Genomic DNA, 22,639 nt, shown 5'->3' on the forward strand with positions numbered 1-22,639 from the left:
TGTTTCATTAAATTCTTTCAATTTGCTGTAGTTCTTAACTCCAAGGAAATAGAAAATATACAGAAACAATTGTGGAGATTTCTAAATTGGCACTTAATAAATGTTGCTTGATCCTTCCATAGTCAATAATAGTTAGCCAACTGCACTCTGCCTAGTGTCTGAGGACCCAGTGTAACCTTTTTACTAAAAGAAAAATATCATAGATTTAAATAGCTGTTCATGCAACACATCTGTGCTAAAAAGAACCCAAACCAATGGTACAACCAGATTCAAGCTTGACTGTGATGACTGTGTTCATAAGCAACTCCTCGTTTTTTGAATTTTTTTTCCTGTTGTATAGATTGGACCTTTGATATAAAGTAAGTATTTAAACATTTTTTGCTATTATGTACCCTACTGAATATATCATACATGCAATTGCCTTTCCAGCTAATGCTGTTCTGTGGAGGAGGGGCAGGGTTTGCAGTGGCACACAGCCTTTTCAGAAAGTTTGAAACTTGGGAGTTTGTGTTGTGTCAGGCAAGATGCTTCCTATCAGTTTGTCTGAAGTGTTTTGTCACTGCAGAAACATAAGAAGAGGAAGGTGTAACTGTTTCCACAAAAGCAAAATCTGGAGCCTCACGAGTATGTGGAAGTGTTGCCCATGGGCAAGGCAGGGGCTTCATGCTCATGGTGAATTCCTGGCTTGTTCAGTGCAAAGCATCAAATCTTATGCCTTACCTTTGCCAGGAGTCAGTGCTTTGCAGGGAGCTAAGAGTTAATGTACCTTATTTCTGTACAAAGGAAGTGCTGCCATGTGATTTGGAGTCCTATCCCTCATTTCCCCTCACTTTGAGCAGTTGTATGCTGTATCTTACTTCGTAATTCTTGAAGAGTCAGGTTGATTGATTTTTATTTAATATGTGTTAGGCCTCAACCTTTCCCCAGTCTCCTTTTAACCTTGTCAGATTTCTCTCTGGTATTCCTCCTTCTCCTATTTTGAAACCATTAAATTGTTGTAATATAAATTGATTTACACCTCAGCTTTGGTAAGTATTTTTGAGAAACATGGAGAAACTGGTGCATGCAGAAAAAATAGTTTTCTCTTGGGGAGACCCTGAATGTTCTGGGCATAGCTGTGAAGACTGAGTCCTTGCAAACTTTCAGTTATCTTGTAACTTATTCAACATAATCTATATAAAGACTACAGCAAAGTTGGTAAGAATTCTTTCATCATCTATAGTAAACATATGGTAGCATAGCAGTACTATCTATCTACCTACATATCTATATAGCATATATCTGTCTGTACTGTGATGTAGACTGTTGGGACACCTGAAAAGATGCCTGTTTTTTTTTCCTGTTAAGTGACAGTCGTATAGCATGCACTTAACCATGTTCTTAATTGTTTTGTAATACAGGAGTGGAATTAGTGTCCTCGTGTGCTTTGCTGAGTCAAGATTTGGTGGATTCCTCTGCTCGTGTTTCATGCTGTTAACTCTCTACCAATGTTCTTTCTGCTAATAATGATAAAGTCACAAAGCAATTATACTCCCACAAGCTGTCCTTTAATAACCTTTGTCATTTGTCAGAATGCATTAGGCCCTTGCAAATTTTTACAGAGAAGCTGTTGGTCTTCATGAACTAATAGAGTGCTCTGATGTGCCAGTTCATCCTCCTTGCCAAATTGCTGTTGGTTCAGAGGGGAGTTCACTTCAGTTTAAAGAAATATCTTACACCTCTTTCTATTAGACCAAAGGATTTTCAAACAGGATCGAAATCTAGGTTTTAAGCTTTTGTAATGTATGTTAAACTAGAAAATGCATAATGTTCTTCATATTCTAAATGATGGTGGTCTTCTCATAACCATTTGTGATGCTACACGTCTGTGAGCACTGGGGACTTAAAATACTGCTGTTTGTACTACAAAGGTAAATGTAGTATACACAGTGTGATTCTGTCTTCTCCAATTATTTTTTTTTCCTAAATTAGTGTTACAATTGCAAGAAGTCAAGGTGTATTCCTCCTTGTAATTTACCAGCATGCAGTGGATAATTGGGGTTGGCATGTTCTTGGGTTAGCTGCTATAAAGGCAAGTACATGGGAGGAAAAGAGAGCAACTCCCTGTAAAACTGTTTAATATTTTGGTAACTGTCTAGTGTTAAGGATTAAAAGAAGTGATAATTCTGTTGCAGTCGAGGTAATTTAAGTGTCTAACTTTCCCTTCAACAGATAGAGAGCTCTGATGCTTGGAGTACCTGTTGTGTCTCTACTGCAGGGATTGCTTTCTCCTTGGTAAAATCGTGTTGAAGCCAGATGGATCACTGTTACTTTGTAGATGTGTACACTCCAGTATTCAATTCTTGGGTACCCAAGGAGACAGATAAAGTATATAGAAGCCAGTCAAATAAACATACTTTGCTGACCTCTGACTGGAGCTGGGATATATCAATAAACTGTATTACAGTTTTTAGTACAGTAGTCTGTGACCTTTTGAAATATTGAAATGTATTTTAGCAGTGTTTCTATTTGGAAAATAAAGCTTTAACATACTCTGTGTTCAACCCTTCTACCTGTTCTGACGGGGTTAGACTAGAGACTATGCATGTCATTAATGAACAATGTAATTCACAAGAAATACGTCTAAATTAGCAGGTAAGCAACCATTACAAAAAGTTATTGACTTTGACAGAAGTCTTTTGTATCTGGTATCTTCTTTGGAGCAACTGTTACTTCTTTTTTCTTTTAAATATGTTTTAATTTTTTTTAAATTGCTTATCCTACCTGTGCTACTTCATTATTGTAACAAATGGGGTAAACTATGCATCAGAGAGATTTCATTGTTATGCTGCTGGTGTTTCTGTTACATCTTTTCTCTCTCTGTTGCTTGCACCAATATGCACATATATGTATTCTGTCACATTGTTGAGCTGTTAGTCTCAATACCGTTCGTGTGGCTTTTATTTTTATTTTACAAATACCCATCTGGCAACTGAAGACAAGTATTTTGTTGACAGATTAGAAAGGTTTAAGGTTTTTGAAGTTTGCACGTCCTGTGAAAAAGACAGGTCAATTTTTTCTCTCTGGGCATCTGTCTCTCATAAGCTCATAAATTGCTCTTGAAGCTAGATAGAAAAAATACTGAAGGCAACATCATATTTAAGAGTTTAAATGTGCTGATTGGAGTGTCTGAGAGCCTAACCTCAGGCAAAAGGTCTCCTGTTCAGTCTTTTTGACTGATGTAGAGTGGTCCACTGTTAATAATTTAGTTTTGAGACCTACTAAATGAAAAATAGGAGGCTCATAGCATCAGTATCACTGTTGATCTTCCCTAGAAAATATGAACTCGTTGTATTTTGATGTATGTTTCCATTCTTTACACACTTGACTGTTCTCTAATGTAGCCACTGCATCTGAATTTTTTTCCTTAATGAGCAATGTTTTTATATCTACAGAACACATAGCTTGCCCTGCAGGACCTTATGTTCACTTTTAGTCTGCTCTATTTGTGTAGTAAATAAAAAATGAGTAACACTGCCACTAACCATTTTATATGCATTGCTCCTGACCATGCTTGTGAGTAATCTGCTGAAGAGTGTGCATGTCTTCAGTTTGTAGCAAAATGGGGCCTGTAATAATTTCATCTTTTAAATTAACATAAAATGCATGGCAACAGATGGAACCTTTGTTTAAACAAGGATTTTGATGGCTGTGTAAAAGCAATGTGCTATAGGTTTAGGTCCAATCCTTGCCAGATGCAAGTGTGTTGTGCTTCAGTCTCCCATTTTAGTAGGTATAAAAGAGATGGAATGCAAGTTGGTTTATCTCTAGATTGTCTCCTGGAGTTCTAAAGCTTATATGCTTTAATAAAGGATCAGTATTTTGCATTATTGAATGTCTGGGGCAACTTTGGCAAAGATGTGTGAGGCAGATATTTCTTGTGTTGTTTGAATGATTGTTCAGCGAGGAGGGTTGTTTTCTTAGCAAAATGTGACATCAGATTACACAAAAAAAGTTTTGAAAAGTTATTTTTATTCTCTGAAAATAGGTGTATTTTCTGAAATTGTGTATAGTTTTTATAGATTTTACAAGTGAACACTAATTCTTCTGAAGGTAAATAATTATGTATGTAGTCAGTAGCTTGCTGAAGAGCTTTTTTGCTTTTTTAAGAGAGTGTGAATATAGGAGGGTTGAACAGATGCTATAAGATGTATAGCTCATTCAAAACTCTTAAGAGCGCAGAAACAGTAGTGAGGAAACAACCTGTTCTTTTATTGATTATGTTATTACTTTTTAAAACTTGTCTGGGTTGACTTTCTTTATTGTTTTTCTTCCTGATATTTCCCAGTAAGGATGAAGATACACCCTCAGTAGAACCTTGATATTTTATAAAGTAAGACAGACTCTTCAGAAACCAATATAATTATTCAACTGCACCTCTTAATACTCAGTCTAGATATGGGATATGTATTTAGAATAACCCTGAAGGTCAGATTTTAAGTGCCTGTGTTCTAGATCCATGTTGAAAAAAATATAAAACTGCTAGTGAGGATCAAAGTGGGTTTTAAGCTCTTTAAGCATTTACTGTATCTTTGGAAATAGAATGGACCTTGGTAGCAGCTATTATCTTGCTTACAATTAATGTTCACTAAAGTAAAGATTTATAAAAATGAGCATTTAAAAACTTCTCAAACTTCCTCAGATCTTGTTAACCTAATTTACCTGTACTAGTCTGAAACTGATGCTGAAACAGAGGAGAAGAGAGAGATAAATGGGCAATTACTGTGGCTCCAGAAAGCCCTGGTTTTGTCTCTGTTGAAGAGGGTTATTTTCCCTTCTAATCTCCTGAGAAGTGTTGCTGCCTGTCCCTCTTTTTTCAGTCTGATTATCAGAGCTCTATTTAGATTTTTGTTGTTGTCCACTCCTGTTGATTTTTTTCCATCTGCAGCTTATATGCCTTCTACCTCTCATTAAAATATTCTTAAAAAATTGAATAATTCTAAATGAGATACCTGTAAATCAATAGACAGCATTTCCATGTCAGTGCACCAGGCTTTCTCTTTAAACAAAAAGATAGTGTTTGTGGTTTGGGGAAATAGAGGAAAAGGGATCATATGTTTCTTCACAATAAAAGATAATTAGGTTGTCTTAGTTAAGTTAGGTCATCTCATTAACTGTGTAAAAGCATATCAGAAAGGTACACATTGCACTTTTCCTGTCTCTTAATTTCCTTAGATGCTAACAGGAAAAATAATGTGTGGAACAGGACTCTTGTTCTGTTTGTACTTAATACTCTGAAATTGAGCATGGTTACCAGCACTTCCAGTATGGGAGGTGAGGAGGTAATGAGGCAAATGATTTGTCCCGAATTTGGAGATTGTTATTTTATGTGTGTGAATTTCCTTAAGGTATTTGAGCATGTTCCAGTTTTGCTATTGTGAAATCGGAGAAACTGACCCTACTACTTCATTAATTTTTGGCAAACTGAGATGCCTTGGGCACGTTTGTGCTGCTTCTATGACATGTGAAGCAGTCTGAGGTAGCTTCTTTAACACCTCAGCTGAAGAGGGCAAAGAGAACGTTAGGCTCCTTCAGTCTTGGCTTTCTATACAGTCTTCTGGGAGAAATATTGACAATGTCTGCATAAGGAACTCATTGTAAACAGCTTGAATACTTCCTATGGATTAAAATGACTGGTGTCACATATCTGTTGAAATGAAGAAGTTAAATTTCTAAGGAACCATGGAGTATCAAGATACTGATTTTTATCCCAGTGATGTTTTTTGACTGTTACTTCCATATGTTGTTGTTTGTACTGTGCTTACAGACTGAAAACTTTCTCTATAATGTACAAAATTTGTAATCTAGGTAGGACTTGCAAGTCCTCAATTCTCTCAAACTGAAGCATAGAACTTAATTCCTGTTCAAGGATACAAGAAACTCTGCATCTCTGTTCCCATTTTTAACTTTTTTTTTTATTATTCCACTCAGTGAAAGAGAAAAGAATATTGAAGGCTGGAAAGGGCCTCATCTGGCTATACCTTAAAGATAAATTCTAAAATCTGGTTGCAAAATCTGGTCATTATTTCAGCTGCTGCATTTCTCTCTTTCTTTTTGTCTGCCTGTTCCCCGAAAAGATTGGCTTGAGTATAATAATTCTGAAAGTTATGGGAGGTGGCTCTCTATCCTTTTCAAAGCAAGGCATTTCAAAAAGCAGTGATATAACTATTCCTTGACATTCAAGCTGAGCATGTACCTCCTTGTGTTTTCTTTTTTTTTCATAGAGCCTAAAAGGATCTTCCTGAAGGCTAATTGTACTTCATTGAAAGAACCTTTATTTTGCTACCATACTTATTACCATACTCCCTAATTTTTTATTATTTTTTTCTGTTTGACTCTCTCTCAAAAAAGAAATAATCTGATGGTTGAGTGAGCACAGCCAAAGTGGTGAAACCTTCTCATCCCCACCCCATCCCATCCAAGGTTTACTAGCCAAAGGGATGAATAAGAAAATGTGGATGTTGAATACATTACTTAACCCCTCTTTGCCCTATACTTGAATTTATAAAATAGAGATTAAAATAGAGACTGAAACCACACCAAATGCTGAAGCTTAATGCATGTTGGTAAATCTTTTACTACTGCCAAGTATACTACAGAAATACCGTTAATGTTATCTGAATTATGTCATTCTTTGGTCAAAAATAGAATCAAATATGTTCTTGCTTGTGCTGCAGAATTTATGATTCAGCATATTGATTTCCATCTGTGATGATCTTACAACATGCTAAACTTGGTAGGAATCTGTCAGAGCATTGGTGCAATATTTTATTACTAATCAAAGACAAAAACATTTCTGGTCCAAGAATTACAAAGCATGTTATGTACTTGATATATAGAGTTAAATTTCTCTTCCCATGCCCCAAGTAAATTGCAAATTAACACTAATAAATCACATTGCAGCAGTTGGTAAGAACTGAAAGTATATTAATAATTAAATAGTCCTTTCCAGCTACCTCTCCCCCCTTCCTTTTTTATGTGATGATTTTCTAGGCTCAAAATCAGCGTGTCTCATGCAGGCTACCTATAATATATAGTTGTTTCAAATCAGCTTTACTTACTGAGCTTTTTCTAGTAATGGAGCTCTGTCAGCAAAAAGCATATGCACCAGCAAATGATGAACGATGGACTTGTGTCAAATGGAAGCTTGAAAGGTGCTTCTGTCGTTAGATGGATTAGTCTGAACCAGGAGTTCAAAACTCCTCAAGTGTAATTGTTTCAGAGAAAGGTATCCCTGGATTGATAGGGGATGCTAAGCATTGAGAGTTGGAGGAAGAACTACTTCATCAGATGCAAGTGAGGGTTTACTAATGCACAAGAAGGATAGGCTTTGCTGTTACAATATTGCTGGCTTGATATTTCTGTGAGTTTTCTTTTTTTTTTAATGTGAAATATTTTTTGGATTTTTTTCTTACAAAATTAGCAAGCTTAATTCCATTGTGTGGCTATTTGTAAGAGTAATTTCAAAATAATATTTTATATTTTTCATACACTTTCTAAAAATGTTGGTTCTTGTTTCAGAAGTGATTTTGTTAGCTATGAAACCACTTTAACCTTCTATAGTTATTCTATAGCTACAATTGATTATTAGGGATTACTATTTAAATGCAAAAAATTCTTGTGTGAACTGGCTGCAAATAGTAATTTTATATATATAGTGTTCTAATACTGTAGTTCATTAAATATACCATGCTCTTGTGTTGTTAATATGTCAATCTCATTGGGAAGAAGAAATTTGCAGGGAAAGAAATTTACATTAAGAATTAAACTTTTGAAATATATTTTGGGGGTTTTTTTTGTGTGTATATCGTTTTGGCTGTGCTTTAAATGGGTCTGCCATAAGAGTGTTCAACAAAAGAATAACTATAAGCAGTGAGGCTTTCACTGCTCCTCAGTCTTTCCGTTGTGCCAGTTTTTCCTTCTCTTCTGCTTCTTTGCAATTGTTAGCCTTCATGTGAACTGAAAGGTACTTCAAAACACTGGAAGAAAATAGTCTGAAAGCTTCGTGCGCATTTGCTTCATAGTAAAGAGAAGTGAAGAAGTTGAAGACTTTTTCCACTGACAGGTGTTTGTGTGTCAGAGCAATGAATGCTTTTGATGGCAAACCCGCTTGCTTTTCTTCATTGTACTCTTCTTTCTAAATATTAAAAAAAAGGAGACAAATTCTGACAACAAAAAACAAAAATTATCCAAACTGTATAATAGAAAACTTGCTTTATTTATTTATATTTTATAAAAGAAGATATTTAAATTATTTCAATGGCTATTCACTTTCTTTCTGTGTGGGTAAAAAAGACAGCAGTTGAGCAGTGCCTGAGAAAGGTGAAGGTACTTGTGAGTTGTATTCTTCATTATGGTACAAAAATATTGTTATCTGGTGATTAGGTGCAAAACTGTATTGTATTAGAGATTGCAGACCCTCCTTTAAAATAATATATATAGAGTCCAATCTTAGAGAGCATAAAACTATTCTAAATCACCTCTTTTTTTAAAACATTGTTTTCACATTTTTAAATCCCGTTGTGTTAGTTTAATAGCATGGCACATGTCTGTCTTATTTACAGTTTATAATCTGACTAAGGACAATAATTGAAGATTATTTCGCAGGTGCTGTATGTTCTGATCTTTGGTTGTTTTCATATGTTAAGCCGTGCAATGCAATTGGATCATATGGAATTGTATATGCATCAATAACACAGTCAAATCGACCATGTGGAAGAGATTAAAACCAAGAGTTGAGAAAAATATGACTTAGTAAGCCTGTTATTTCAAATGTAAGAAACCCCTCTCCTGTTTAATATGAAAAAAAGTTAACTAAATAAATAAATACCCGGTTTGGTTGTGATTAAGTTAATTTTTTCTTTCCATTAACAGTGAAAGCAATCAGAATGATGGTTAAAAATGGTGCTAAAGTGAAGTCTAAACTTATGTAGAGAAATGTTTGGCAGAAGTGCTGGGCTGTTCATTCTTGCAGGAAATAGAAATAGGTGCCATGTAAATTGTGCTGCAGACTGGAACTGACCCAGTAGTATAAACCAGCCCTTTTCAGGAATACTCCTGATCAAACCACAATGGGCAGAAAAAGCAAATGTGGAGTGTGAAGTAAGCAGAAAGCAGGTTTAATCCAAACTAGTTTTCCTCTTTTACCTCAAAGCATTTTCAATATATATGATCCAGTTTTCACTATCTAGCTTTTGTGGATAACTTTGAAAAATGCTGTCACATTATCTTTGATGGGAAAATGAAGTATTATTTCAGAATTTCTGGAAATCTTCACTTTTCTGTACAATATATCTAGAGGTTTATTTAATAATACCTTTCCTTCCAAAACCTGGTAAAAGTTTTCTGAGGTCAGGCTTTTGTTATATTTATGTTTTTATTTGTGTCACTTTAATGTGCAAGAATTCACTAATAGCACTTTTGAAAGGGGTTGCAAAGTAATGTGTCTGCCTTATTACTATTGACTCCTAAAATACCTAGGCTTCTGAAAGTCTCAGCATAAAATACTCACTCAGGCAAGTGAGAAGTGAGCTCCAATGTGGAGTCCCCCAATGGGGAAGGGAACAGGTGTTTCCCAACATGGTCCTGTTGAGTGAGCACAGGGCTGCACTAGCAGGCACATCTCTCCCTGTAGTGCAGGATGCTTATGTGTCAGCCTCAGCTACCCTGCAGACCTGTCACAGGGACCCTGCAAGAGCTTAGAGGCCAAGGTGTGTGCTTCAAATACTGTGTGTGAGAGCTGCAGCTGGGGAAAGGTCAGAATCATTTGACTCTTTAGGGAATGCTCAATCCCCAACAGTTTTGAAGAGTCTGAGAAGACAAGTTGGGTGTCAGGGCACCTGAACAGTGGATGAGTTGACTGGTGAGAATGTGCAGACTGGCTCCACAGAACCTCTTGTCATAAGGAAGGTGAATTTTCCATCTTGGCTGAAGCTACTATATTATTGCTGGCCCTCGTGCTTTTCCTTTTTCTTCACCCCAAAAGCTTGAATCAGGTCTCTTCTAGAAATAACACAACCATAGGAAGGTGCAAACAGGATTGTCCTCTGTGTTACATTGCATAATTATATAAAAGTGTAAATTTTAAAAAGAAAGTGTGAGATACTGAGATGATGTGTAAATGTAAATTTTGACCAGCATTCAGCATTGGCATACTTTCTGTATATTTTTAATTGCCACCTATATAGCAGTGATATACATCTCGGACCATAAATTCTGCTTGGAAGCTAAAGTAGCCCAACTACAGGAGTTCTTGGGGGGGTGGGGAGGAAGAGGAAGAGCTGAGTGGCCAAAGTGCTACAGAACCTTAAGGGATTAGTCAAAACCTTTGTCAGTGAGATGAGAGATTTTAGCCTGGACTGTCCTCCTTAGTGCTCCCTTAAAAAAAAAAAAAAAAAAAGTAAAAGTAAAGAAGTGTGACCTGTATTTATGAAGTCACACCGCCTTTGTCTCATGTGAAATTGTACTTTGCACTATTTCAAATCTTTTCACAAGTGGATTGTTTTCCACCCTCCCCCATAGCTTCCTCTTGATGTTAAAGCTATAAACCAGTGATATGCCTGAGTAGAGCTAGTCACAGATGCTCTGCCAGCATGTGACTGGTGTGCCTAAGCTTTATCATTCCTGCTAACTGACCCTTTCACTAAAAGTTTAATAGGGGATAAATTCACATGTGAATTCATAATCCCCTCAGTTGTGCCAGAAGGATTCCTTAACAAGCAGGCAACAAAGAGAATCTTATACAGCTAGATTTTTTATTCCTCCTCCTCTTTCTCTTTCCAAATTTATTGGGTAGACTACTTCAAGGATGTGTCTTTAACTGTCATCCCAATATTTGTTTGTGCATAACCTAAACAAAGGCAATATATTCCATGTGGCTTTCTGGGAAGCTTTATGCATGGAATTGAAAACATTTTCAAACTTTTAAGTACAATACATGGAAATACTATATCCTTCCAAATATTTATTATTTAGTATTTCTTTTTCACTATAACATCAGAATTATACTTTCCTAGCATGTATCTCTTGAAATTTAAATGAAATATTTATTGTGCCATATTAGTTCATGGAGGCTCTTTTGTTATTTCAGAATTCTGTACATCATTTGCTACTCATACCTAGAGAAGCCTGTAAATGCAGATATTGCAAATATTTTTAGTATAGAACACTTCTAATCAACTTGGTTACTGTTATTTTGATTTCGAAAGAAGAAATTGTTTCTCATAATGTGCTGTTGAAGTGCCTTTAAAGTGATGATATCATCACTTTAATACATTTAAAAGCTTCAGGGTTGCAACATTTATTGAGCAATGCTCATGGAAAAAATATAATGGATGTCTGGAGACTTTCTGCTTTTATAAAAAGGACACTACTTTTTGTGGCCTCTGTGAAATAATGTGTAATTTTGTAACACTTGATATTATATTTTTGGCATGGAAAACAAGGAAATATGCATGATCTCTTTACTGTACTTGGTTTTCTGAACCAAAACCTGCTGGTGTGTGCTAGCCTAAATGAAATGTCTTCCAAAGCCCTTATTCAAGAGCCCCAACTTTTCATAATTTCATTGTAAATGCAACCAAGGTTGCATAGATATTTTTCTTCTGGTTAAACCCTGCCTCGCCTATCAGTAGGCAAGTACTTTTAAGGAATATTTTTTGCTGTGAGACCTGTCACATTCTAGAAGTCTCTGTAACTTTAGAACTTGGCATTTCCTCAGTGGAACCAGTAAAATGTGGATTTGTTTTGTTAAATTTTAACAGAAGAAGGATGCAGATGTCTTTGGCAGGAAGAAATCCAGTGTGAGTATACAATCCTAAGGGAAGGGGGGAATGTGTATATGGTGGGGGAGGAAGAGTGTGAGCCAGGTTTGGAGATCAAGAAAGTCAGCTGCATGGAGTCTTGGAAGTTAGTAGTGAGGTGTTGCTCACAGTGTCTGGTTTGACTAGCTGTGGATTTTCTTTTTTGTTTGCTCCTTTTTTTTTTTTTTTTAAAGAATTTGGGACATTGTGCACTGAAATATTTTAACTTCTGAAATACAATGGAAGTGTTATCTTTCAAAAACTCAGCAACTGATTTCTCTTCTCTTTCCTCTCTGCTTGTTCTTCCACTCACCTCAAGTTAAACTGTTTTAGGGACTGAGGATAAGTAAAGTAGTTTTGTCTCTAGTAATCCTTGGGGTTGCAACATCCTTAATTTGGAAGAAGCTTTTCTGTATTTCATGATGATGGTTCTGAGGTCTGAAAACAAATTCATCAGATTTGGGCAACTGATACTAGAATGTTTTGGCACCTGCCATTAATGTCTTTGAGCATCTGTATGGTTGCAGCATGTGTTATCCAGCCTCACAGAGCTTTAGATTTACACAGGTTGTAGTAGCAGCTAGATACTGGTTGAAGATGGTAAAAAGAAGGCTGAGTTGAAAGGATTGAAAGGTGTAACAAAGCAAGATTGTTCTGTGTTATTTGGTTGGTTTTGTGGGTTTTTGTTTGTTTGTTTTGTTTCGATTGTTTGATTGGTTTGGTTTTTTAATTTTATTTTTTATCTCTCTGACTGTTTATTCGGTATTTGGGATCAAATCAGGGATTCTAAACTGGTCTATTCGCTTTGTTGTTTAGGAAAAGTTAACACCAGATAAGAGAGCTGCATGCCCTAAAATACTACATTTTAGTTGACTGAGGAAAACTTGCTTCAGAAAAGCAACCTTGGCAAACCTGGAATTTGGACCTCTTTGTGGATCAGAATTAAGCAGCAAACAAGCCTGCAGTGTCCTGACAGTCACTGAAAAAATGCTTAAGTACTTCTGTTGCTGAAACTTAATTTTGTTCCTATACACTTATTGATCTCAAAATACTCAATTTTATGGTTGGTACAGAGGTACTAAATGTTGCTGGTTTGGCAGCATTTTTCTTTATATCTAGTGCAGTAAATAGAAGGATACATAAGTATACCTTGCTGTAAAGGTATGATTTACATTCTGAGATTTTAAATTATATATGAGCTTTCAGTATAATAGTAATAAAGGCAGTTTGGGTGATCATTTATGAAAGTAATTGTTACAATAGTAGTTTGTACAGTCTTCTTAAATGGTAAGAGTTTCTAATTCTGTGTAAGGCTTCAGTGCAAACTGTACAGCAGTATTTTAAACTGCTTGGAAGAGATGATTAAAATCTTCCCCAGAAATTAATACCACTGTATTTTTCATGGTATCTCAGAAGTTCACAGTGATTTGCATTGATGGGTAGGAGAATTATCAGTCCTACAAATACCATTGAAACTGTAGAATTATAAGAAAGTTAAATATTAATTCATTTCCTAAATCAAAGAAGAAAATTTTTCCAGGAATATGTGGAAAAAAATCATCTGTCTTTTCACACTCTGAAGTAGGATGCTGTTACTGTTTGGGTGTTTAAAGTGGTCTTGAAGTTGTTTGCCCACTCAGACAAGAATGGGTCTGGATTGTCAAATTTTTAAAGCAGTGTTCTAACAATGATAGGCATAGAGGTGTGAATACAGGATTGGTTTGCACTCAAATTTCACTGCATGAACTTGCCAAGTAATGTCACCTACAGTCTCCCCTTTCTGCTGAGTTCCAAGTGAGTACCCTTTTATCATGAGGAAGGGTTGGCACAGTTCTTACTGTCCTGTTGCTGGGTTTATTTGTTTGTTTGTTTACAACCCACCTGTCCCAACAAGTGTCCCTGGGAATGGTTGGAGGAGACAATTCAGTATCTTGCTGCTCCCCAAGCACTCTGTACCCTGGACGTTGGGTGCTGTAATTGTGCATAAACATTTGGATGAGAGTAAAGTGAAAGGGCTTCACCTGGAAGGAAAAGCTTGGGATTCTCCAGGACTAGGAGCTGTGGGATCTGGTTTGAATCCATAAACACTGTTTGTAGGATGTAGGTGGTAAACTTGCACCACATGTTGTTTCAGCAGGCTCTCCTGCTGCCTTCCTGTGTTCTGCTGGAACTGCTGCTATTCACTTTCCCTTGGGTATACCATACATAGCTGAGACTGCATCTATATTAATGGTTTTGTTTGGAGCAGCAATGCAGTTTTAAAAGCACATCTCCCAAAAGCCCCTGCTTGCTGATCACTGATTTGTTCCACAAAGTGATTTAGGCACCTACAGACTACACTCTTTTTGGAGACAACTAGACTAAACTGAAAGCTGTATTCTAGGTTTGCAGAGAGTGAGCTCTAACCTCCAGTGAAGACATAATGATTGAGACCTTTGAACATCTTCAAACCATGAGAATAGTGGCCTTGATACTCTTACCACACTTTTTGGGGAGAGGATTTAGTGGGAGATGAATAAAGGGTTTCTGACAGCTAAGTTGTATTTAGACCAGAAATTTTTCTTTGTTACTGTGCTGGGCAGCACATCCCAGATAGTTTTTCAATAATTGCTACATATGTACATATGTAAATATATATTCCCAGCTCTAGTGAGGCTACATCTAGAGTACTGTGTCCAGTTCTGGGTTTCTCAGTACAAGAAAGTCGAGGAGCTACTGGAGAGGGTCCAGTGGAGGTCACAAAGATGATTAGGGGTCAGGAGCCTCTCTTTTAAGAGAAGAGAGAGGGGAGCTGGGCCTGTTTAGTCAAGAGAAGAAAAGACTAAAAGAGAATCTTATCAATATATATAAATATCTCAAATGTGGGTGTCAGGAGGATGATGCCAGACTCTTTTCAGTGGTGTCTAGCAACAAGATGGAGAATAATGACCATAAAGTAAAACACAAGAAGTTCCACCTCAACACGAGGAAGAACTTCTTTACATTGAGGGTGGCAGAGCACTGGAACAGGCTGCCCAGGGAGGCAGTAGTGCCTCCTATGCCAGAGGATCTTGAGACTTTTTTTAACTAGCAGTCACTTCATCTGTACTGAATTCATCCAGCTTTGAAAAGCAACAAATGAATTTAAAATTCTAAACAACCAGCTAGAAAAGAAACCAAATTAATTTAACTTCATCTTCTCAAGCTTTCTCCTTCAATGATGAAATTGATTGCAGTTTTTACAAAACTACAAGAGCATTCTTTCAAAATGTAAATATCTGTGTCATTGCCATCTGTGTGGATTAGGGTGTGTTAAAACTCTTCTTTTGCACTATGTCACAAGCTTTTTATAGGCCCTGTGTTTCTCTGGGTGTATGGCACATTGCCAAAGGCTAACTATATTGCTAGTGAAATATTCTTTTACAGAACTTCTGTGGAAATCACACTTCCAGTCTTTTATTCCAGCTAGTTTTTTTTCATTTGGCCTCCTTTTTTATGCTTTCAGTGTAGGTAGTTCATACTATCTACCCAACAAAACAACAAAAATGTAATCTAATACCCTAATTCTGATAAATGGGTAATAGCACTCATGGTATACTTTTCATTTATCAAGACACAAAGCCTTCTGAAGAATTCTGTTTCATGTTATTAATACTGAACTTAATTTGGTATATAAAGAATTTTTAACATAAATTAAGTACTTATAGATTAATTTTTGCCTTTTTTTTCCTCCCTTGCTTCTATATAAACTTTTTGCAATAACAGTATATTAGAGGTAGCTTTGTAGTTTAAAGAATCTTTTTTACCATGTTGTCAATACTGGTCTAAAACCACTGCCCAAATCATGCTTTGGTATTCTACAGTAATATAATTGGTTTTGATATTTAAACTAAGAATAAACTTTTTTTAAACTATTCTGGTCGAGGTCTGTAAATTAATTTGCAAGGGACATGAAGGGACAATGAAGTGACTGTGGTATAGAGTTAATCATGAAATGTTTGATGTGTATTTTTTGAGATAGCTACTGGTGTGCTAGTCTTCAAGAAAAATATAAGCAAATGAAAGTTATGAAGGTAGCTTTATTGGCTGACCTGGATGGAAACATAGCAGAAGTCTTCTTGCTACTCTTGGAGATTCTACTTGTTTATTGTGACTAGTAGTAATGCCACCAGCTATTTGTTGTGAATTTCTATTCTTTATTGAATTTTTCTATGTCTGTGATAGTGAAGCAACTAGGAAGGGTTTATGCTGAGAAGATAGATTCACTGTGCTGTGGCAAGTGTCTAACTTGGTTTTGTTCAATGTTATATTACAAATTTTCTGATACCATTGTGGTCATCTGTAATTGTATGGGTATCTGGTATGCATTACTTTGAGCCATTTTAATGAAATATTACAGTTATTAACTATGACTACTGGTTTATAGTGGCTGTAATCCTTGAATGTTGTCTGTTATTGTAGTTTAGGACCACTTTGTTAGAGCATTAGCCACCTTCTGGTTTGCATCAAGGTGGCTGTCTAATGGATCATTAGCTGCTAGTGAGGCCGGGGTCCTTGGGGATTTGCTGGGTACAGCAGTTGTGGTATGAGAAGTAAAGCTCATAGAGCAAGCAATCTGAATATAGTGAACCCTGTTGCAGTGTGAAATGAAATTACTCTATCCTCATGATATCTTGGTTGTTGCTGTAACACTTTGTTGCCACCAGTGCAGTGTGTTTTACGTGCTGTGAGTGGGCAGGTGTTGATAAAGTGGATACTCCTGAAGCAAACGTGACTGTTCTCTGTTTAGGATACTGATCTTGATACTGCTTTTTGGTAACTATTCATCTGCTTCTGGAGAATATTGTTCTTATTGTCCTCACTAACTTTGAAGACAACACAGTAACAGTTATAGGTGGGGTATACATGTTTTCATCCCCCACCTTTTTCTGCTGTGGACACTTTCCCCCACCTTGCCTCCAAATAAGTGCATAGAAGTAGCACAATCTGGAGAACAGCTGACGAAACAAAATGCTGGGGAAAGAGATTTCATGTCTGTGTGTGTTTTTTGGTAATCTGCACTTTTCTGAGGCCTCCTTCCTGTATTCCTGACCTTCTAATAGTATGCTTAGCATTTCAATTTCCCTTTGCTGGAGATGCTTCTGTGGTTCAATCAGTCCCAAGTCTTGCTTCTCAGCCTCACAGGGGATAGTTGGAGCAACAAAGAGATTACTTGTTAGGCTTCTAATTAAGAATGTCCTTTCTGGTCAATTAGGACTTGCACTTGGGCTATTCAGAGGTTGGTGAGAGGTGATGCCAGATGTCTGAGAAATGTTCAGGTCTTCAGAGATAGCTAAATATTTAATCTTCTTCCTCTTCAGTCTTGTTTATGTAATTGTGTGTGTTTTGTGTGTTTTGCCAGATGACAGTTCTAGGTGTCTTTACCTGCATTTTAAAATTCAGCTGAGAGACTTCTACTGTGGCTCTGACCTTACTGAAATTCTTGTGTCAACCAATACATAGTAAATGTCACAGTTAAGGATAAGAGTGAGTTTTACTACAAATTGCTGCTGTGGTTTATCAAGTATGAAGTCAGCACTTTTCCTTAAGTTAGGATTTCATTTAGCTTTCTTTTAATTAAAAAAGAACAAGTACTGAAAAACACTGCTTCAGTCCCTCAAAATATATATGTGGACTATGAAATAGTAATTATGGAGTTGAATTGTACTTGATATGGGATCAAAATATTAAAGCTTTAGTACTCAAGCAGCAAAGATTTATCTGGATTTGGCAAATAGTAAACCTCCCAACACCTTTCTCAGAGATAGCAGTACTCCTTTAAGCAGTGTGCATGATGAGATATAGATCAGTATAGCAGGCTAGAGTTGCTATTGGATTAATCTGTTTAAAATTGAGATGGGTATGTGCATGTTGGTTTTGACTGACATAAGAAAGCATATAAACAGTTTATTTTCAGGAAATATTCTGGCTCAATTATTTGACTGGTTCTTTTGGTTAGACAGGCCATTAGCTTGTTTGTAATTTAAAATTGACATATTTATTCTAAATAAAATAGGAGGATAATGCAAATGCCAATACATTTTGGGGGGAAAGGAAGACAAAAAGAAGATAAGGAAACAGGAACTAAAATAATATCTAGAAATGCCAGCTTTTTTGGAGATGGGGGATTGGAGAAAAGGGAAGTTGCATTTAATTATCTGTAACTGCCTGCTCGAATGTTCCTGAGCACAATGAAGTATGGTCCTGAACAAATGACACAGTTCTCAATTGCACCCTGTTGATGCACAATTTTAATTGTGTCAGGATTTAGTTACCACACTGACACACACAGCTGTGCTTTAAAAATTCAGGATTTATATATCTTTCATTATCTGTTATAACTGAATTGTGGTTATATTTTGTCACTCTTAGATTTTCCTAATCTGTAAAATAATTCAGTGTAAAAAATGTTAATGTTAATATGTGTGTTCGATAACTACAAAATTGATAAAAAAGCACATTGCTCCTTCACTTCAAAGAGTTCATTTGACCCTTCTGACTCAAACCCTTGGCTCTAAGAAGCAGCAAATTAAGCTGTTGTTGTTTTGCTTTTTTTTTCCCCCACCCTCCATTAGCAATCATTCTGTTGCACACAGTACGTGATAAATCAACCGCTGGAGCTTTAGAGTTGCCATAACATGACATTACCTATCAGCTCGTCAAGTCTGTGTTGACTCTGCGCCTTTTAGGCTGTATATTTCTTCAAAGTCTAGAGCCAGTTACTTAGTCAGCTCTAACTAATTTCAGAGTGGAAGGGAAACTTTACTGGAGTGCTGTTTGGGATCTGCTTTTTAATCCTGGTCTGTTTAATGTTTGCCTCCTGACATTCTAGGCCAGACATCATTTTAATGGTATGTGTGGTGATAAAGCCAATAAACTGTCAAGATGATTGATAATCTAAGCATTATAGCAATATGACTTTCCTGTTCTCCTCTGTGCTTTAGATGATGGTTTCCAAATTGAATTCTTACAGTGTGCTGTATGCTTGTTGGAGAGTCTCTGAACAAACAGTTCGAAGGAGCTAGCACTTGCTAATGCAGGCTTTTAGATTTAAATTTCTGTTATTATTGGAAGGACTTTTAATTTGGGAAATGTTAAGTGGGAATTCTAATATTGGAATAGGCTTGGTCTCTAAATTTTTGAAATTCTATTATTTTTATGGCCACCTGGGATGAGTCTCAAAATTTCATGTGGCAGATTTCTTTATCTGTACTGCCTTTCAACTAGAGATAACAAAGAGCAGTGCAGTGTGTGCGTGGCTTCTGTGTTCCCTTAAGCAAATTCAGCGGCCGTTTTTCATCATCTTAATGGAAAGTCATTGATCAGACTTGCTCACTTTTTATTTTGGGGAGCTTGGAGGCAATTGATTTGGATTATTTTTGCATGATGCCTAAAATTAATGGTTTTCATCTTGTACTTTTGTGCTGGCCCCTGGACAGTGACAGGACCAGGACAAAAGAATGATGGATATTTGTGTTTTGGAGCTGCTCTGTGTGAGCCTTTTTTTGTTTAAGTTTGCCAGTACATCAGTTTCCTGTTTGTATCCATTTCTTTTTCTTTAAACCGAAAGTTAGCACTTGTGCACTGGATGAAGAAATGTTACACAGGTAATCCTCATTAATGTGCATCAGTTCATAAATTCTGCATACTTTTGGTGATCCCTTGTGGACTGAGTTCAAAGCCAATTGATATTTTTACTTAAGTTGTGTAAATTTTTTTTTGACCCCAGTGTACTGTCTGGCTGTTACAGCCAGACCCCAGATTCTGGGAGTTTGAGTACAAATATTTCTTGAGTGATATTTAGAGTTTGGGCCAATAAGTACTGTTTCCTTTCCTGGGTTTGCTGTAAACATTTCTCCATGGAAATTAACTGTGTTATGTGGGTGAATGTGAAGTTCTGCTGCATTAGAAAAAAAACCCCTTTATTCAGTAGGTTTTCACTTCATGGTCAACCTGGACTGACCATGGGCTTCTGTTTAACCTGTTTTTGTTGAGAACAACCAAACTGAAAAGTCATGTGTGAATTGATGTGCCCTCAGGAGTGATGTACCACTGCTCCCCACATGTGCAGGAGGATGTCTCCCTGAATTCTTGGCTGCTGGGGATAGAGCCCTGTTACTCTTCCATTCCAGAGGAACAGCTGGCAAACTGTTTCTCTAGGCACTGGGCACTAGGAGATCCCAGTACTCCTTTGAAATCTGTTGACCCAATTGGAAAATCAGTGGGTCACCCAGACTGGTGAAAGGCTTTTTGTATCAATAGGAACTAGATTAGAGATGGTAGCTTGAGAACTTTGTTAATTCTACAGTTGATGCATATTTTAGAGCAGTCAGAGCTGAGAAAAGAATGTGTTCCTGTTTATACCTCTAGGATAGCTCTCCAAAAGGAGTCTTTTGCTTTCAGCTTTGTCTTTGTTCCTTCACCTTTTCTCCTCTTCCTACAGTTGACCCATCTTTTTTCCACTGACAGTTAACCAGTTAAAGTTGTGCTTCTTTATGTTGCCAGGATGATCTAGTGTGTTACTGTGTTTGCAAGATTGCACAAAAGCACTCTGTTGAATAAAGGGGATAGACCAGAAATGACTTTGGGAGGTATTCCAGAGAATGGATTGGTAAGGCACTTGGGGGTTTATTGCATTCTCTTGTGAGTTAGAGGAAGGAAACTTCCGTATTTAATCCAAACCTAAAACCAGCCCTGCTGTACAGTGAATCTTTCAGCTGGGCTTTGCCCAGTCTTCAGGAGAAAGTTGTCTATTTAGGTTTTAGGGATCTTTCTCTCTAAGGTGTCTTGTTCTGCTTGTCTACTTTTTGGAGTGCTTGCTTTTTACTCGAGGAAGAACTGGAATGTCTCAGTAGTGTTTGTTGGTACTGAACCCCTTCATTTTGGTGGGAACTGCCAGGTTAAACCAGAATGAATAGAAGGTTCTATTAAAATTCAGGCAGTTGGAGAATGGGTGTTGGCAGATCTGATGGCCAGATTAGATTGATTGTGTACTCCTTGAAATTGTGTTTCTTAGAATTTCTAGTCTAGGGTCAAATTCTAGTTGTGTCACTCACCTGAAAAAAATGAAGGTAAACTGGTCATTTTTTTTTTACAACTTAGAGATGCCCCAATGCAACATTGCACTGGTTCTCATCCACAAGCATTAAAGGCTAAAGTTAAATTTACTTCTGAAAAATTAGAGCTTGTATTTTGCAAAAAAAAAAAAAAAGGTGAACAGTGAACCAAGCATACATGCACTATTACACTGTGCTATTACAATTTTTTGTCAGCTTTTTAAAGAGACCCTTAAAGTCAATTTATTCACAGTTCTTGCTGAAAGAAAGAAAAAAGTTTCAGACTCAACTTCTATACTCTTGCTTGTGTGATTATCTGTGGTATTTTCTTTTTTTTCCTTTTTTTTGGTAGCAGTGATTGCTAAAAAAAAAAAAAAAAGTTTAATAATGACTTGTCTACTGAAACAAGTGGAAAGTGTGTTCCAGAACACATTTGATTGTTTGAATAGATTTCTCTTCTCCGCAGATGTTCCTGGAGTAGATTGGCCTTTTTTTTTTTTTTTTTTATTCCCTCCCAAGGGAAGAGTGGTGGAGGCCAACTGTATAGTGGAGTGATAGAAGCAAACCATGAATTTATAATGTGAGCAAAGGATCTTAGACATGCAGGGAAGGAGGCATCTAGTTAATTGGTTCTCTCCACCTCCTCTGTCCTGTAGCGTCTGAGGTGGTGTACACAGCTTCCTGGTGCATATAAAAAAAGCTGGCTTTTAACTTTCCTGGCATATGATGTGTTGGTGAGAGTGAAAAATGTTTGCAGTAACATTATTTGCTATTGTACACCTGTTGTTTCTGTCATATGTGATTGGGAGACATTACCTTTTTGGTTATTTAGTAGCTTTGAAATCTGTAGTTCTTTGGCCAAATATGTCTGCTATAATCAAATGATTACTAGGTTCACTTAAAGGGATGAATTTGTACTGTAGCTGATTTTGTGTTTTATGTAATTTGAAAAAAACAAAGCATACCTTGAGATCTTTTTTTTTGTAACTGGACATTATTTTATACGAAAGTGAAAAAAATGCAACTTTTTTTTCTCCCTAACCATATTCTTACTTGTCTTAACTGTCTATAAAACAATGTAGGCAGTCACTTTATAACTGTTCTAGGAGGTAGCATGTGAAGTGTTGAGCTGTGTAGGTAATGATGACTGTGCAGAATTGAGCATTGCTTGTGTATTCATTGCTAATAGCTCCCCCTCGTTGAGTCAATTTGTACTGTGGGGTTTTTTTTCCCTTCAGATGAAAGGGATATGGTTTTTTGTAGATGTTACTTCGTCCATTTTGCCCCAGGATAAACATTTAGTAATTTATAAATAAAATACACATAAAAATAGGAAAAATCAAATGGTAGATTTTTCACAACAAAGACACTAGTAATTTCAATACTGTGAGGTGAACTTGAAATAGTTCTATCTATGGACTTATCAACTGTTGAATTTTAGAACTAGGAAAATTAGTGAATTCCTATAACGTGTGTAGAAGAGGAGTCCTGGCTTGAGTCTCTGATCTATAAGAAAAATGAGCAAGAAGTATCTTGTTTTCTGAGCTTTTGATTACATCTCCAAGTGATACTACTCAGCCAGCAAATTAACATGTGCTTTATGTGATGTGTAGCTCAAGTGTGGCTCCAATAGCTGTGTGGATGTGAGAACTTGCAGAAAACGGGTTGTGGTATTTTTAAAATTTATTTTAATTCTTTATTTTTCACAGCTGTTAAACAGAAACT

General features: G+C 36.6%; 1 protein-coding gene across 1 annotated transcript in view; it reads left to right on the forward strand.

The window, feature by feature from the left end:
- The window catches only part of LRMDA (leucine rich melanocyte differentiation associated), a 643,835-nt gene that overhangs the window by 26,822 nt on the left and 594,374 nt on the right, over positions 1–22,639 (forward strand). The gene's annotated exons all lie outside the window — the stretch shown is intronic.

This window comes from Manacus candei, unplaced genomic scaffold (genome assembly GCF_025592945.1).
Source record: "Manacus candei isolate 608988 ecotype Guabito, Panama unplaced genomic scaffold, ASM2559294v1 h1tg000050l, whole genome shotgun sequence".
Taxonomy (NCBI): domain Eukaryota; kingdom Metazoa; phylum Chordata; class Aves; order Passeriformes; family Pipridae; genus Manacus; species Manacus candei.